This window comes from Anomaloglossus baeobatrachus, chromosome 2, assembly GCF_048569485.1.
Source record: "Anomaloglossus baeobatrachus isolate aAnoBae1 chromosome 2, aAnoBae1.hap1, whole genome shotgun sequence".
Taxonomy (NCBI): domain Eukaryota; kingdom Metazoa; phylum Chordata; class Amphibia; order Anura; family Aromobatidae; genus Anomaloglossus; species Anomaloglossus baeobatrachus.
The window spans coordinates 789,015,578-789,032,784 of NC_134354.1; the positions used below are offsets into that span (position 1 = coordinate 789,015,578).

Consider the following 17,207-nt stretch of genomic DNA (forward strand, 5'->3'; position numbering starts at 1 on the left):
GATCACTCCAGCCTGGCCCAAACAGGTTCTGGGCATCAGAACTGGCATCAAAGTGGGCAAAACCCACTTTTCACAGATTTGAATAAGTAACCAGTGTTTTTGAGGGGTTAAAGGGCTTTGGGCCACTGATCTGACACCACATTTACATACCTAGTGATGCCACACATCAAATTCAGATCACTCCAGCCTGGCCCAAACAGGTTCTGGGCATCAGAACTGGCATCAAATTGGGCAAAACCCACTTTTCACAGATTTGAATAAGTAACCAGTGTTTTTGAGGGGTTAAATGGCTTTGGGCCACTGATCTTACACCACATTTACATACCTAGTGATGCCACACATCAAATTCAGATCACTTCAGCCTGGCCCAAACAGGTTCTGGGCATCAGAACTGGCATCAATGTAGTAAAAATCCCAGTTTTCACAGATTTGAATAAGTAACTGGTGTTTTTGAAGGGTTAAATGGCTTTGGGCCACTGACCTGACACCCCATTTACATACCTAGTGATGCCACACATCAAATTCAGATCACTTTAGCCTGGCCCAAACAGGTTCTGGGCATCAGAACTGGCATCAAAGTGGGCAAAACCCCAGTTTTCACAGATTTGAATAAGTAACTGGTGTTTTTGAAGGGTTAAATGGCTTTGGGCCACTGACCTCATACAACATTTACATACCCAGTGATACCACACATCAAATTCAGATCACTCCAGCCTGGCCCAAACAGGTTCTGGGCATCAGAACTGGCATCAATGTGGTAAAAATCCCAGTTTTCACAGATTTGAATAAGTAACTGGTGTTTTTGAAGGGTTAAATGGCTTTGGGCCACTGACCTCACACCACATTTACATACCTAGTGATGCCACACATCAAATTCAGATCACTCCAGCCTGGCCCAAACAGGTTCTGGGCATCAGAACTGGTATCAAGATGGGCAAAACCCCAGTTTTCACAGATTTGAATAAGTAACCAGTGTTTTTGAGGGGTTAAATGGCTTTGGGCCACTGATCTGACACCACATTTACATACCTAGTGATGCCACACATCAAATTCAGATCACTCCAGCCTGGCCCAAACAGGTTCTGGGCATCAGAACTGGCATCAAAGTGGGCAAAACCCCAGTTTTCACAGATTTGAATAAGTAACCAGTGTTTTTGAGGGGTTAAATGGCTTTGGGCCACTGATCTCACACAATATTTACATACCTAGTGATGCCACACATCAAATTCAGATCACTCCAGCCTGGCCCAAACAGGTTCTAGGTATCAGAACTGGCATCAAAGTGGGCAAAACCCACTTTTCACAGATTTGAATAAGTAACCAGTGTTTTTGAGGGGTTAAATGGCTTTGGGCCACTGATCTCACACCACATTTACATACCTAGTGATGACACACATCAAATTCAGATCACTCCAGCCTGGCCCAAACAGGTTCTGGGCATCAGAACTGGCATCAAAGTGGGCAAAACCCACTTTTCACAGATTTGAATAAGTAACCAGTGTTTTTAAGGGGTTAAATGGCTTTGGGCCACTGATCTCACACCACATTTACATACCTAGTGATGACACACATAAAATTCAGATCACTCCAGCCTGGCCCAAACAGGTTCTGGGCATCAGAACTGGCATCAAAGTGGGCAAAACCCACTTTTCACAGATTTGAATAAGTAACCAGTGTTTTTGAGGGGTTAAATGGCTTTGGGCCACTGACCTCACACCATATTTACATACCTAGTGATGACACACATCAAATTCAGATCACTTTAGCCTGGCCCAAACAGGTTCTGGGCATCAGAACTGGCATCAAAGTGGGCAAAACCCACTTTTCACAGATTTGAATAAGTAACCAGTGTTTTTGAGGGGTTAAATGGCTTTGGGCCACTGACCTCACACCACATTTACATACCTAGTGATGACACACATCAAATTCAGATCACTCCAGCCTGGCCCAAACAGGTTCTGGGCATCAGAACTGGCATCAAAGTGGGCAAAACCCACTTTTCACAGATTTGAATAAGTAACCAGTGTTTTTGAGGGGTTAAATGGCTTTGGGCCACTGATCTCACACCACATTTACATACCTAGTGATGACACACATAAAATTCAGATCACTCCAGCCTGGCCCAAACAGGTTCTGGGCATCAGAACTGGCATCAAAGTGGTAAAAATCCCAGTTTTCACAGATTTGAATAAGTAACCAGTGTTTTTGAGGGGTTAAATGGCTTTGGGCCACTGATCTCACACCACATTTACATACCTAGTGATGTCCCACATCAAACTCAGATCACTCCAGCCTGGCCCAAACAGGTTCTGGGCATCAGAACTGGCATCAAAGTGGGCAAAACCCACTTTTCATAGATTTGAATAAGTAACCAGTGTTTTTGAGGGGTTAAATGGCTTTGGGCCACTGACCTCACACCATATTTACATACCTAGTGATGACACACATCAAATTCAGATCACTCCAGCCTGGCCCAAACAGGTTCTGGGCATCAGAACTGGCATCAAAGTGGGCAAAACCCACTTTTCACAGATTTGAATAAGTAACCAGTGTTTTTGAGGGGTTAAATGGCTTTGGGCCACTGATCTCACACCACATTTACATACCTAGTGATGACACACATCAAATTCAGATCACTCCAGCCTGGCCCAAACAGGTTCTGGGCATCAGAACTGGCATCAAAGTGGGCAAAACCCACTTTTCACAGATTTGAATAAGTAACCAGTGTTTTTGAGGGGTTAAATGGCTTTGGGCCACTGATCTCACACCACATTTACATACCTAGTGATGACACACATAAAATTCAGATCACTCCAGCCTGGCCCAAACAGGTTCTGGGCATCAGAACTGGCATCAAAGTGGTAAAAATCCCAGTTTTCACAGATTTGAATAAGTAACCAGTGTTTTTGAGGGGTTAAATGGCTTTGGGCCACTGATCTCACACCACATTTACATACCTAGTGATGTCCCACATCAAACTCAGATCACTCCAGCCTGGCCCAAACAGGTTCTAGGTATCAGAACTGGCATCAAAGTGGGCAAAACCCACTTTTCACAGATTTGAATAAGTAACCAGTGTTTTTGAGGGGTTAAATGGCTTTGGGCCACTGATCTCACACCACATTTACATACCTAGTGATGACACACATCAAATTCAGATCACTCCAGCCTGGCCCAAACAGGTTCTGGGCATCAGAACTGGCATCAAAGTGGGCAAAACCCACTTTTCACAGATTTGAATAAGTAACCAGTGTTTTTAAGGGGTTAAATGGCTTTGGGCCACTGATCTCACACCACATTTACATACCTAGTGATGACACACATAAAATTCAGATCACTCCAGCCTGGCCCAAACAGGTTCTGGGCATCAGAACTGGCATCAAAGTGGGCAAAACCCACTTTTCACAGATTTGAATAAGTAACCAGTGTTTTTGAGGGGTTAAATGGCTTTGGGCCACTGACCTCACACCATATTTACATACCTAGTGATGACACACATCAAATTCAGATCACTTTAGCCTGGCCCAAACAGGTTCTGGGCATCAGAACTGGCATCAAAGTGGGCAAAACCCACTTTTCACAGATTTGAATAAGTAACCAGTGTTTTTGAGGGGTTAAATGGCTTTGGGCCACTGATCTCACACCACATTTACATACCTAGTGATGACACACATCAAATTCAGATCACTCCAGCCTGGCCCAAACAGGTTCTGGGCATCAGAACTGGCATCAAAGTGGGCAAAACCCACTTTTCACAGATTTGAATAAGTAACCAGTGTTTTTGAGGGGTTAAATGGCTTTGGGCCACTGATCTCACACCACATTTACATACCTAGTGATGACACACATAAAATTCAGATCACTCCAGCCTGGCCCAAACAGGTTCTGGGCATCAGAACTGGCATCAAAGTGGTAAAAATCCCAGTTTTCACAGATTTGAATAAGTAACCAGTGTTTTTGAGGGGTTAAATGGCTTTGGGCCACTGATCTCACACCACATTTACATACCTAGTGATGTCCCACATCAAACTCAGATCACTCCAGCCTGGCCCAAACAGGTTCTGGGCATCAGAACTGGCATCAAAGTGGGCAAAACCCACTTTTCATAGATTTGAATAAGTAACCAGTGTTTTTGAGGGGTTAAATGGCTTTGGGCCACTGACCTCACACCATATTTACATACCTAGTGATGACACACATCAAATTCAGATCACTCCAGGTTGGCCCAAACAGGTTCTGGGCATCAGAACTGGCATCAAAGTGGGCAAAACCCACTTTTCACAGATTTGAATAAGTAACCAGTGTTTTTGAGGGGTTAAATGGCTTTGGGCCACTGATCTCACACCACATTTACATACCTAGTGATGACACACATCAAATTCAGATCACTCCAGCCTGGCCCAAACAGGTTCTGGGCATCAGAACTGGCATCAAAGTGGGCAAAACCCACTTTTCACAGATTTGAATAAGTAACCAGTGTTTTTGAGGGGTTAAATGGCTTTGGGCCACTGATCTCACACCACATTTACATACCTAGTGATGACACACATAAAATTCAGATCACTCCAGCCTGGCCCAAACAGGTTCTGGGCATCAGAACTGGCATCAAAGTGGTAAAAATCCCAGTTTTCACAGATTTGAATAAGTAACCAGTGTTTTTGAGGGGTTAAATGGCTTTGGGCCACTGATCTCACACCACATTTACATACCTAGTGATGTCCCACATCAAACTCAGATCACTCCAGCCTGGCCCAAACAGGTTCTGGGCATCAGAACTGGCATCAAAGTGGGCAAAACCCACTTTTCATAGATTTGAATAAGTAACCAGTGTTTTTGAGGGGTTAAATGGCTTTGGGCCACTGATCTGACACCACATTTACATACCTAGTGATGCCACACATCAAATACAGATCACTCCAGCCTGGCCCAAACAGGTTCTGGGCATCAGAACTGGCATCAAAGTGGGCAAAACCCACTTTTCAAAGATTTGAATAAGTAACCAGTGTTTTTGAGGGGTTAAATGGCTTTGGGCCACTGATCTGACACCACATTTACATACCTAGTGATGCCACACATCAAATTCAGATCACTCCAGCCTGGCCCAAACAGGTTCTGGGCATCAGAACTGGCATCAAAGTGGGCAAAACCCCACTTTTCACAGATTTGAATAAGTAACCAGTGTTTTTGAGGGGTTAAATGGCTTTGGGCCACTGATCTCACACCACACTTACATACCTAGTGATGCCGCACATCAAATTCAGATCACTCCAGCCTGGCCCAAACAGGTTCTGGGCATCAGAACTGGCATCAAAGTGGGCAAAACCCACTTTTCACAGATTTGAATAAGTAACCAGTGTTTTTGAGGGGTTAAATGGCTTTGGGCCACTGATCTCACACCACATTTACATACCTAGTGATGTCCCACATCAAACTCAGATCACTCCAGCCTGGCCCAAACAGGTTCTGGGCATCAGAACTGGCATCAAAGTGGGCAAAACCCACTTTTCACAGATTTGAATAAGTAACCAGTGTTTTTGAGGGGTTAAATGGCTTTGGGCCACTGATCTCACACCACATTTACATACCTAGTGATGACACACATAAAATTCAGATCACTCCAGCCTGGCCCAAACAGGTTCTGGGCATCAGAACTGGCATCAAAGTGGGCAAAACCCACTTTTCACAGATTTGAATAAGTAACCAGTGTTTTTGAGGGGTTAAATGGCTTTGGGCCACTGATCTCACACCACATTTACATACCTAGTGATGTCCCACATCAAACTCAGATCACTCCAGCCTGGCCCAAACAGGTTCTGGGCATCAGAACTGGCATCAAAGTGGGCAAAACCCACTTTTCACAGATTTGAATAAGTAACCAGTGTTTTTGAGGGGTTAAATGGCTTTGGGCCACTGATCTCACACCACATTTACATACCTAGTGATGCCACACATCAAATTCAGATCACTTCAGCCTGGCCCAAACAGGCTGGAGTGATCTGAATTTGATGTGTGTCATCACTAGGTATGTAAATGTGGTGTGAGATCAGTGGCCCAAAGCCATTTAACCCTTCAAAAACACCAGTTACTTATTCAAATCTGTGAAAACTGGGATTTTTACCACTTTGATGCCAGTTCTGATGCCCAGAACCTGTTTGGGCCAGGCTAAAGTGATCTGAATTTGATGTGTGGCATCACTAGGTATGTAAATGTGGTGTGAGATCAGTGGCCCAAAGCCATTTAACCCCTCAAAAACACCAGTTACTTATTCAAATCTGTGAAAAGTGGGTTTTGCCCATTTTGATGCCAGTTTTGATGCCCAGAACCTGTTTGGGCCAGGCTAAAGTGATCTGAATTTGATGTGTGGCATCACTAGGTATGTAAATGTGGTGTGAGATCAGTGGCCCAAAGCCATTTAACCCCTCAAAAACACTGGTTACTTATTCAAATCTGTGAAAAGTGGGTTTTGCCCACTTTGATGCCAGTTCTGATGCCCAGAACCTGTTTGGGCCAGGCTAAAGTGATCTGAATTTGATGTGTGTCATCACTAGGTATGTAAATGTGGTGTGAGGTCAGTGGCCCAAAGCCATTTAACCCCTCCAAAACCCTGGTTACTTATTCAAATTTGTGAAAAGTGGGTTTTGCCCACTTTGATGCCAGTTCTGATGCCCATAACCTGTTTGGGCCAGGCTGGAGTGATCTGAATTTGATGTGTGTCATCACTAGGTATGTAAATGTGGTGTGAGGTCAGTGGCCCAAAGCCATTTAACCCCTCCAAAACCCTGGTTACTTATTCAAATTTGTGAAAAGTGGGTTTTGCCCACTTTGATGCCAGTTCTGATGCCCATAACCTGTTTGGGCCAGGCTGGAGTGATCTGAATTTGATGTGTGTCATCACTAGGTATGTAAATGTTGTGTGAGATCAGTGGCCCAAAGCCATTTAACCCCTCAAAAACACTGGTTACTTATTCAAATCTGTGAAAAGTGGGTTTTGCCCACTTTGATGCCAGTTCTGATGCCCAGAACCTGTTTGGGCCAGGCTGGAGTGATCTGAATTTGATGTGTGTCATCACTGGGTATGTAAATGTGGTGTCAGATCAGTGGCCCAAAGCCATTTAACCCCTCAAAAACACTGGTTACTTATTCAAATCTGTGAAAACTGGGTTTTTGCCCACTTTGATGCCAGTTCTGTTGCCCAGAACCTGTTTGGGCCAGGCTGGAGTGATCTGAATTTGATGTGTGGCATCACTAGGTATGTAAATGTGGTGTGAGATCAGTGGCCCAAAGCCATTTAACCCCTCAAAAACACTGGTTACTTATTCAAATCTGTGAAAATTGGGGTTTTGCCCACTTTGATGCCAGTTCTGATGCCCAGAACCTGTTTGGGCCAGGCTAAAGTGATCTGAATTTTATGTGTGTCATCACTATGTATGTAAATGTGGTGTGAGATCAGTGGCCCTAAGCCATTTAACCCTTCAAAAACACCAGTTACTTATTCAAATCTGTGAAAACTGGGATTTTTACCACTTTGATGCCAGTTCTGATGCCCAGAACCTGTTTGGGCCAGGCTAAAGTGATCTGAATTTTATGTGTGTCATCACTAGGTATGTAAATGTGGTGTGAGGTCAGTGGCCCAAAGCCATTTAACCCCTCAAAAACACTGGTTACTTATTCAAATCTGTGAAAAGTGGGTTTTGCCCACTTTGATGCCAGTTCTGATGCCCAGAACCTGTTTGGGCCAGGCTGGAGTGATCTGAATTTGATGTGTGTCATCACTAGGTATGTAAATGTGGTGTGAGATCAGTGGCCCAAAGCCATTTAACCCCTCAAAAACACTGGTTACTTATTCAAATCTGTGAAAACTGGGTTTTTGCCCACTTTGATGCCAGTTCTGTTGCCCAGAACCTGTTTGGGCCAGGCTGGAGTGATCTGAATTTGATGTGTGGCATCACTAGGTATGTAAATGTGGTGTGAGATCAGTGGCCCAAAGCCATTTAACCCCTCAAAAACACTGGTTACTTATTCAAATCTGTGAAAATTGGGGTTTTGCCCACTTTGATGCCAGTTCTGATGCCCAGAACCTGTTTGGGCCAGGCTAAAGTGATCTGAATTTGATGTGTGGCATCACTAGGTATGTAAATGTGGTGTGAGATCAGTGGCCCAAAGCCATTTAACCCCTCAAAAACACTGGTTACTTATTCAAATCTGTGAAAAGTGGGTTTTGCCCACTTTGATGCCAGTTCTGATGCCCAGAACCTGTTTGGGCCAGGCTGGAGTGATCTGAATTTGATGTGTGGCATCACTAGGTATGTAAATTTGGTGTGAGGTCAGTGGCCCAAAGCCATTTAACCCCTCAAAAACACTGGTTACTTATTCAAATCTGTGAAAATTGGGGTTTTGCCCACTTTGATGCCAGTTCTGATGCCCAGAACCTGTTTGGGCCAGGCTAAAGTGATCTGAATTTGATGTGTGGCATCACTAGGTATGTAAATGTGGTGTGAGATCAGTGGCCCAAAGCCATTTAACCCCTCAAAAACACTGGTTACTTATTCAAATCTGTGAAAACTGGGTTTTTGCCCACTTTGATGCCAGTTCTGTTGCCCAGAACCTGTTTGGGCCAGGCTGAAGTGATCTGAATTTGATGTGTGGCATCACTAGGTATGTAAATGTGGTGTGAGGTCAGTGGCCCAAAGCCATTTAACCCCTCAAAAACACTGGTTACTTATTCAAATCTGTGAAAACTGGGGTTTTGCCCATTTTGATGCCAGTTCTGATGCCCAGAACCTGTTTGGGCCAGGCTGGAGTGATCTGAATTTGATGTGTGGCATCACTAGGTATGTAAATGGGGTGTCAGATCAGTGGCCCAAAGCCATTTAACCCCTCAAAAACACTGGTTACTTATTCAAATCTGTGAAAAGTGGGTTTTGCCCACTTTGATGCCAGTTCTGATGCCCAGAACCTGTTTGGGCCAGGCTGGAGTGATCTGAATTTGATGTGTGGCATCACTAGGTATGTAAATGTGGTGTGAGGTCAGTGGCCCAAAGCCATTTAACCCCTCAAAAACACTGGTTACTTATTCAAATCTGTGAAAAGTGGGTTTTGCCCACTTTGATGCCAGTTCTGATGCCCAGAACCTGTTTGGGCCAGGCTGGAGTGATCTGAATTTGATGTGTGGCATCACTAGGTATGTTAATGTGGTGTGAGGTCAGTGGCCCAAAGCCATTTAGCCCCTCAAAAACACTGGTTACTTATTCAAATCTGTGAAAACTGGGATTTTTACCACTTTGATGCCAGTTCTGATGCCCAGAACCTGTTTGGGCCAGGCTGGAGAGATCTGAATTTGATGTGTGGCATCACTAGGTATGTAAATGTGGTGTGAGGTCAGTGGCCCAAAGCCATTTAACCCCTCAAAAACACTGGTTACTTATTCAAATCTGTGAAAACTGGGATTTTTACCACTTTGATGCCAGTTCTGATGCCCAGAACCTGTTTGGGCCAGGCTGGAGTGATCTGAATTTGATGTGTGGCATCACTAGGTATGTAAATGTGGTGTCAGATCAGTGGCCCAAAGCCATTTAACCCCTCAAAAACACTGGTTACTTATTCAAATCTGTGAAAACTGGGGTTTTGCCCACTTTGATGCCAGTTCTGATGCCCAGAACCTGTTTGGGCCAGGCTAAAGTGATCTGAATTTGATGTGTGGCATCACTAGGTATGTAAATGTGGTGTGAGATCAGTGGCCCAAAGCAATTTAACCCCTCAAAAACACTGGTTACTTATTCAAATCTGTGAAAATTGGGGTTTTGCCCACTTTGATGCCAGTTCTGATGCCCAGAACCTGTTTGGGCCAGGCTAAAGTGATCTGAATTTTATGTGTGTCATCACTAGGTATGTAAATGTGGTGTCAGATCAGTGGCCCAAAGCCATTTAACCCCTCAAAAACACTGGTTACTTATTCAAATCTGTGAAAACTGGGGTTTTGCCCATCTTGATACCAGTTCTGATGCCCAGAACCTGTTTGGGCCAGGCTGGAGTGATCTGAGTTTTATGTGTGTCATCACTAGGTATGTAAATGTGGTGTGAGATCAGTGGCCCAAAGCCATTTAACCCTTCAAAAACACCAGTTACTTATTCAAATCTGTGAAAACTGGGATTTTTACCACTTTGATGCCAGTTCTGATGCCCAGAACCTGTTTGGGCCAGGCTGAAGTGATCTGAATTTGATGTGTGGCATCACTAGGTATGTAAATGTGGTGTGAGATCAGTGGCCCAAAGCCATTTAACCCCTCAAAAACACTGGTTACTTATTCAAATCTGTGAAAACTGGGGTTTTGCCCACTTTGATGCCAGTTCTGATGCCCAGAACCTGTTTGGGCCAGGCTGTAGTGATCTGAATTTGATGTGTGGCATCACTAGGTATGTAAATGTGGTGTGAGATCAGTGGCCCAAAGCCATTTAACCCCTCAAAAACACTGGTTACTTATTCAAATCTGTGAAAACTGGGGTTTTGCCCACTTTGATGCCAGTTCTGATGCCCAGAACCTTTTTGGGCCAGGCTGTAGTGATCTGAATTTGATGTGTGGCATCACTAGGTATGTAAATGTGGTGTGAGATCAGTGACCCAAAGCCATTTAACCCCTCAAAAACACCAGTTACTTATTCAAATCTGTGAAAATTGGCTGTGTGCCCACTTTGATGCCAGTTTTGATGCCCAGAACCCCTTTGGGCCAGGCTGGAGACACTTGAGTTTGATTAGAGGCATCACTAGATATGCAATTGTGGTGTTAGATCAGTGGCCCAAAGCCATTTAACCCTTTCACTAACATACTTCGGTGCCCACTTTGATGCCCATTTTTTTGCCAGTTTTTTAATTTTCGCAGCTGGTTTTGAGTGTATGTATATTAGGGCTCATCAGTGCATTGTATTTTATTATTGTTATGTGTCATTTTTGTTGATAAATGCATAAAAAACTGAAAAAACTAAATTGCCGAATAAGAAACTGACGAATAAGAAACCAACTTCAGCCCCGAATAAGAAACTGGACGAATAAGAAACCAACTTCAGCATCGTGGTAGATCTGTGGTTGCAGTGAAATGTGGACAATCAGTGCCAGGTTTGTGGCTGTGTACAAATGGAACAATATGTCCATGATTTCACTGCAACCACAGATCTGCCAAAGATTTATCTCTGTGTGTGACGGGGCCTTTACACATGAAGAATAGTATCTTTCACCATTATTCCCCTTTACTTAATTTCCCCTATATTTAATTTTCAGTTGTCTCAGAGCTAGTGAGTGGAAACTATTATGTTTCCTGTAGAAAACACACAGATGTGAGATGTTCTGTCTCTTAGGAGCAGCAAAGAGGACATTATGCTACAGTACTGAGCAGCGAAAATGTGAATCCAACTCTGGGGTGAAATAACACACTTACTAAAAATAAGTAACAGCATGGAGGACATTGTACAGCAGTACTGAGCAGTGCAGCTGTGAGTCCAACTCTGCATGAGATAACACAATAACTAGAAATCAGGAACAGCATGGAGGACATTGTACAGCAGTACTGAGCAGTGCAGCTGTGAGTCCAACTCTGCATGAGATAACACACTCACTAGAAATCAGGAACAGCATGGAGGACATTGTACAGCAGTACTGAGCAGTGCAGCTGTGAGTCCAACTCTGCATGAGATAACACACTCACTAGAAATCAGGAACAGCATGGAGGACTATATACGGCAGTACTGAGCAGTGTAGCTGTGAGTCCAGCACCAGATTGACATAAAACACTTACTAGAAAAATTCTTTCCTTCAGCAGGATGGATTTTAGCAGTTTTTCAGAATGACTGATGAGTTGAGGAGAAGTGGTTCTTAAATGGAGACGGAAGCCATCAGTGGTTGCAGTCTTGGTTTGAGCTGAGCAGATTTTAGCAGTTTTTCAGAGTGAAGGATGAGTTCCTGAGGCAGGAGGAGAAGTGGCTCATAAATGGAGAAAGAAGCAGATGTGTATGCTAAGATATATTACAAAGTTTCTTATACTCGCTTATACAAAAGTTGTTGACATGACAGAGAGCAGAAGAGCAGTAATATTAATATGGATGATTATAGGACACCACCAGGAGGTGCTCACCACCTTCAGACACCTGTAGGAGGCGCTCACCACATCCAGACACCACCAGGAGGCGCTCACCATCTCCGGACAACACCAGGAGGTGCTCACTACCTCCAGACACCACCAGAAGGTGCTCAACACCTCCAGACGCCACCAGGAGGCACTCACCATCTCCAGACACCACTAAGAGGTGCTCACCACCTTCAGACACCAGTAGAAGGCGCTCACTATATCCAGACACCACCAGGAGGCGCTCACTATCTCCAGGCACCACCAGAAGGCGCTCACCACCTCCAAACACCACCAGGAGGTGCTCACCACCTCTAGACACCACCAGGAAGTGCTCACCACCTCCAGACACCACCAGGAGGCACTCACCACCTCCAGACACCACCAGGAGGCGCTCACCACCTCTAGACACCATCAGGAGGTGCTCACCACCTCCAGACACCACAAGGGGGAAACTCACCACACCCAGACACCCCCAGGAGGCACTCACCGCCTCTAGACACCACCAGAAGGTGCTCACCACCTCCAGACACCACAAGGAGGTGCTCACCACCTCCAAACACCACCAAGAGTTGTTCACCACCTCCAATCACCACCAGGAGGTGCTCAACACCTCCAGACACCACCAGGAGGCACTCACCACCTCCAGACACCACCAGGAGGCGCTCACCACCTCCAGACACCACCAGGAGATGCTCTCCACCTCCAGACACCACCAGGAGGCACTCACCACCTCCAGACACCACCAGGAGGCGCTCACCACCTCCAAACACCACCAGGAGATGCTCTCCACCTCCAGACACCACCAGGAGGCGCTCACCACCTCCAGACACCACCAGGAGGCGCTCACCACCTCCAGACACTACCAGGAGGTGCTCACCAGCTCCAGACACCACCAGGAGGCACTCACCACCTCTAGACACCACAAGGAGGCGCTCATCACCTCCAGACACCACCAGGAGGCGCTCACCACCTCATGACATCACCAGGAGGCGCTCAACATCTCCAGACACCACCAGGAGGCGCTTACCACCTCCAGACACCACCAGGAGGTGCTCACCACCTCCAGATAACACTAGGAGGTGCTCACCACCTCCTGACACCACCAGGAAGTGCTCACCACCTCTAGACACCACCAGGAGGCACTCACCACCTCCAGACACCACCAGGAGGTGCTCACCACCTCCACCACCAGGAGGCGCTCACCACCTCCAGACACCACAAGGAGGCACTCACCACCTCTAGACACCACCAGAAGGTGCTCACCACCTCCAGACACCACAAGGAGGTGCTCACCACCTCCATACACCACCAAGAGTTGTTCACCACCTCCAATCACCACCAGGAGGTGCTCAACACCTCCAGACACCACCAGGAGGCACTCACCACCTCCAGACACCACCAGGAGATGCTCTCCACCTCCAGACACCACCAGGAGGCGCTCACCACCTCAAGACACCAACAGGAGGCGCTCACCATCTCCAGACAACACCAGGAGGCGCTCACTGCCTCCAGACACCAACAGGAGGCGCTCACTGCCTCCAGAAACCAAGAGGAGGCGCTCACCGCCTCCAGACACCACCAGGAGGCGCTCACCACCTCTAGACACCACCAGGAGTTGCTCACCACCTCCTGACACCACCAGGAGGCGCTCACCACCTCTAGACACCATCAGGAGGTGCTCACCACCTCCAGACACCACAAGGGGGAACTCACCCCACCCAGACACCCCCAGGAGGCACTCAACACCTCCAGACACCACCAGGAGGCACTCACCACCTCCAGACACCACCAGGAGGCGCTCACCACATCCAGACACCACCAGGAGATGCTCTCCACCTCCAGACACCACCAGGAGGCACTCACCACCTCCAGACACCACCAGGAGGCGCTCACCACCTCCAGACACCACCAGGAGATGCTCTCCACCTCCAGACACCACCAGGAGGCGCTCACCACCTCCAGACACCACCAGGAGGCACTCACCACCTCCAGACACTACCAGGAGGTGCTCACCAGCTCCAGACACCACCAGGAGGCACTCACCACCTCCAGACACCACAAGGAGGCACTCACCACCTCTAGACACCACCAGAAGGTGCTCACCACCTCCAGACACCACAAGGAGGTGCTCACCACCTCCAAACACCACCAAGAGTTGCTCACCACCTCCAATCACAACCAGGAGGTGCTCAACACCTCCAGACACCACCAGGAGGCACTCACCACCTCCAGACACCACCAGGAGATGCTCTCCACCTCCAGACACCACCAGGAGGTGCTCACCACCTCCAGACACCACCAGGAGGTGCTCACCACCTCCAGACACCACCAGGAGGTGCTCACCACCTCCAGACACTACCAGGAGGTGCTCACCAGCTACAGACACCACCAGGAGGCACTCACCACCTCCAGACACCACAAGGAGGCGCTCATCACCTCCAGACACCACCAGGAGGCGCTCACCATCTCATGACACCACCAGGAGGCGCTCAACATCTCCAGACACCACCAGGAGGCGCTCACCACCTCCAGACACCACCAGGAGGCGCTCACCACCTACAGATAACACTAGGAGGTGCTCACCACCTCCTGACCCCACCAGGAAGTGCTCACCACCTCCAGACACCACCAGGAGGTGCTCACCACCTCTAGACACCACCAGGAGGTGCTCACCACCTCCAGACACCACAAGGGGGCACTCACCACCCACAGACACCCCCAGGAGGCACTCGCCACCTCTAGACACCACCAGAAGGTGCTCACCACCTCCAGACACCACAAGGAGGTGCTCACCACCTCCAAACACCACAAGGAGGAGTTCACCACCTCCAAACACCACCAAGAGTTGCCCACCACCTCCAATCACCACCAGGAGGTGCTCAACACCTCCAGACACCACCAGGAGGCACTCACCACCTCCAGACACCAGCAGGAGATGCTCTCCACCTCCAGACACCACCAGGAGGCGCTCACTACCTCCAGACACCACCAGGAGGCGCTCACCACCTCCAGATAACACTAGGAGGTACTCACCACCTCCTGACACCACCAGGAAGTGCTCACCACGTCCAGACACCACCAGGAGGTGCTCACCACCTCTAGACACCACCAGGAGGTGCTCACCACCTCCAGACACCACAAGGGGGCACTCACCAGCCCCAGACACTCCCAGGAGGCACTCACCACCTCTAGACACCACCAGAAGGTGCTCACCACCTCCAGACACCACAAGGAGGTGCTCACCACCTCCAGACACCACCAGGAGGTGCTCACCACCTCTAGACACCACCAGGAGGTGCTCACCACCTCCAGACACCACAAGGGGGCACTCACCACCCCCAGACACCCCCAGGAGGCACTCACCACCTCTAGACACCACCAGAAGGTGCTCACCACCTCCAGACACCACAAGGAGGTGCTCACCACCTCCAAACACCACAAGGAGGTGTTCACCACCTCCAAACACCACCAAGAGTTGCACACCACCTCCAATCACCACCAGGAGGTGCTCAACACCTCCAGACACCACCAGGAGGCACTCACCACCTCCAGACACCACCAGGAGATGCTCTCCACTTCCAGACACCACCAGGAGGCGCTCACCACCTCCAGACACCACCAGGAGGTGCTCACCACCTCCAGACACTACCAGGAGGTGCTCACCAGCTCCAGACACCACCAGGAGGCACTCACCACCTCCAGACACCACAAGGAGGCGCTCATCACCTCCAGACACCACCAGGAGGCGCTCACCACCTCATGACACCACCAGGAGGCGCTCAACATCTCCTGACACCACAAGGAGGTGCTCATCACCTCCAGACAGCACCAGGAGGTGCTCACCACCTCCAGACACCACCAGGAGGCGCTCACCACTTCCAGATAACACTAGGAGGTGCTTACCACCTCCAGACTTCCACACTTGTAGCCTTAAACCTGCAGCTGCTCCCAAATGGTGAGAAATATCAAGTTCTCCCCTGAACTGCTTAGATTAAAGCTTTGGGGTATAAGAAACTCCACCAAAATGTCCCCATAAGGGATCATCCATTGGAAAGCTATTTATGAGACCGGTTCATTCTCCCCGTTCTCTCGGCGTCTTACCTCTACTTCTCGCTGGGCACAGCCGTCACCGGTAATCTTGTGTAATGCAGGAAGTGACTGGTAATGTCTCCATCCATGGCTGATGAGCTGGAACATAAAATATAAAGTATAGCTGTAGGATATAATTACGGCACGTACCGCATTATGGCGGCCTGATTGTGAAATCCAGCGCTTGACGTCAGTAAATCAGGTCGTATTTCTTTTCCACCATTAAGTCACATACATGTCACGGTTGGCATCACTAGATTTACAGTCTCCCGCCGCCCGACAATCCGGGGATAAACTTCCTCATAATTACTTCCCCATCCCAGACTGTACCTGCCAGGAGTATCTACACCCCGAGCACTAAGCTCAGACGCTCAGGTGTGGAGGGAATATCATTACACTGCGCCTTATACTGTAGATTGTATATTCTTTATAACATCAAGGTCTCTGGAAGTATCACATTCTGTCAAATCTATCCTTCTCTAATACTGCCATCAACTGCAAAATTACAATACTACCCAGTGCATTTATAATACTGCTGGATAGTGCACAAAAATACCGCCATACAATACACAAATACATATATAATTAATGATCATTATATTTTATTTGTTGGTCACAAATAATATGCCCGTACAGTAATCCAATATACCAAGTTACATTGGATAAATAATACTGCTATACAATGTCCAAAAAATACTATAGCACAGTGATGAAATAAAATACAGTGATCAAGTGTCTGAAGTCCTATTCCCCAACAGTGCTCAAAAAATATCCCCATACAGTAATAAAATATACCAACATAATTGGATAAATAATACCAGTATACAATGTCCAAAGAATAAGTGCCTGTGTCCATACAGTGCACAAAAAATATCCCCATACAGTGCTCAAATAAACCCTCCTCAGTCCACAATATATTACTGATCTATTTCAATACAGTGATCAAATATTAATGAAAATCACTAAAGTCCATTTCTATATTTATATTTATATTAAAAATAA

General features: G+C 47.3%; 1 protein-coding gene across 1 annotated transcript in view; it reads right to left on the reverse strand.

Moving 5' to 3' along the window:
• LOC142290760 (olfactory receptor 2AP1-like) overlaps positions 1 to 16,259 on the reverse strand; it is a 36,206-nt gene extending 19,947 nt beyond the window's left edge. Inside the window, exon 1 of the mRNA XM_075334752.1 lies at positions 16,218 to 16,259. The gene's annotated coding sequence lies outside the window, so the exon portion shown is untranslated. The remainder of the gene's footprint in view (positions 1 to 16,217) is intronic.
• Positions 16,260 to 17,207: the final 948 nt, after the last annotated feature.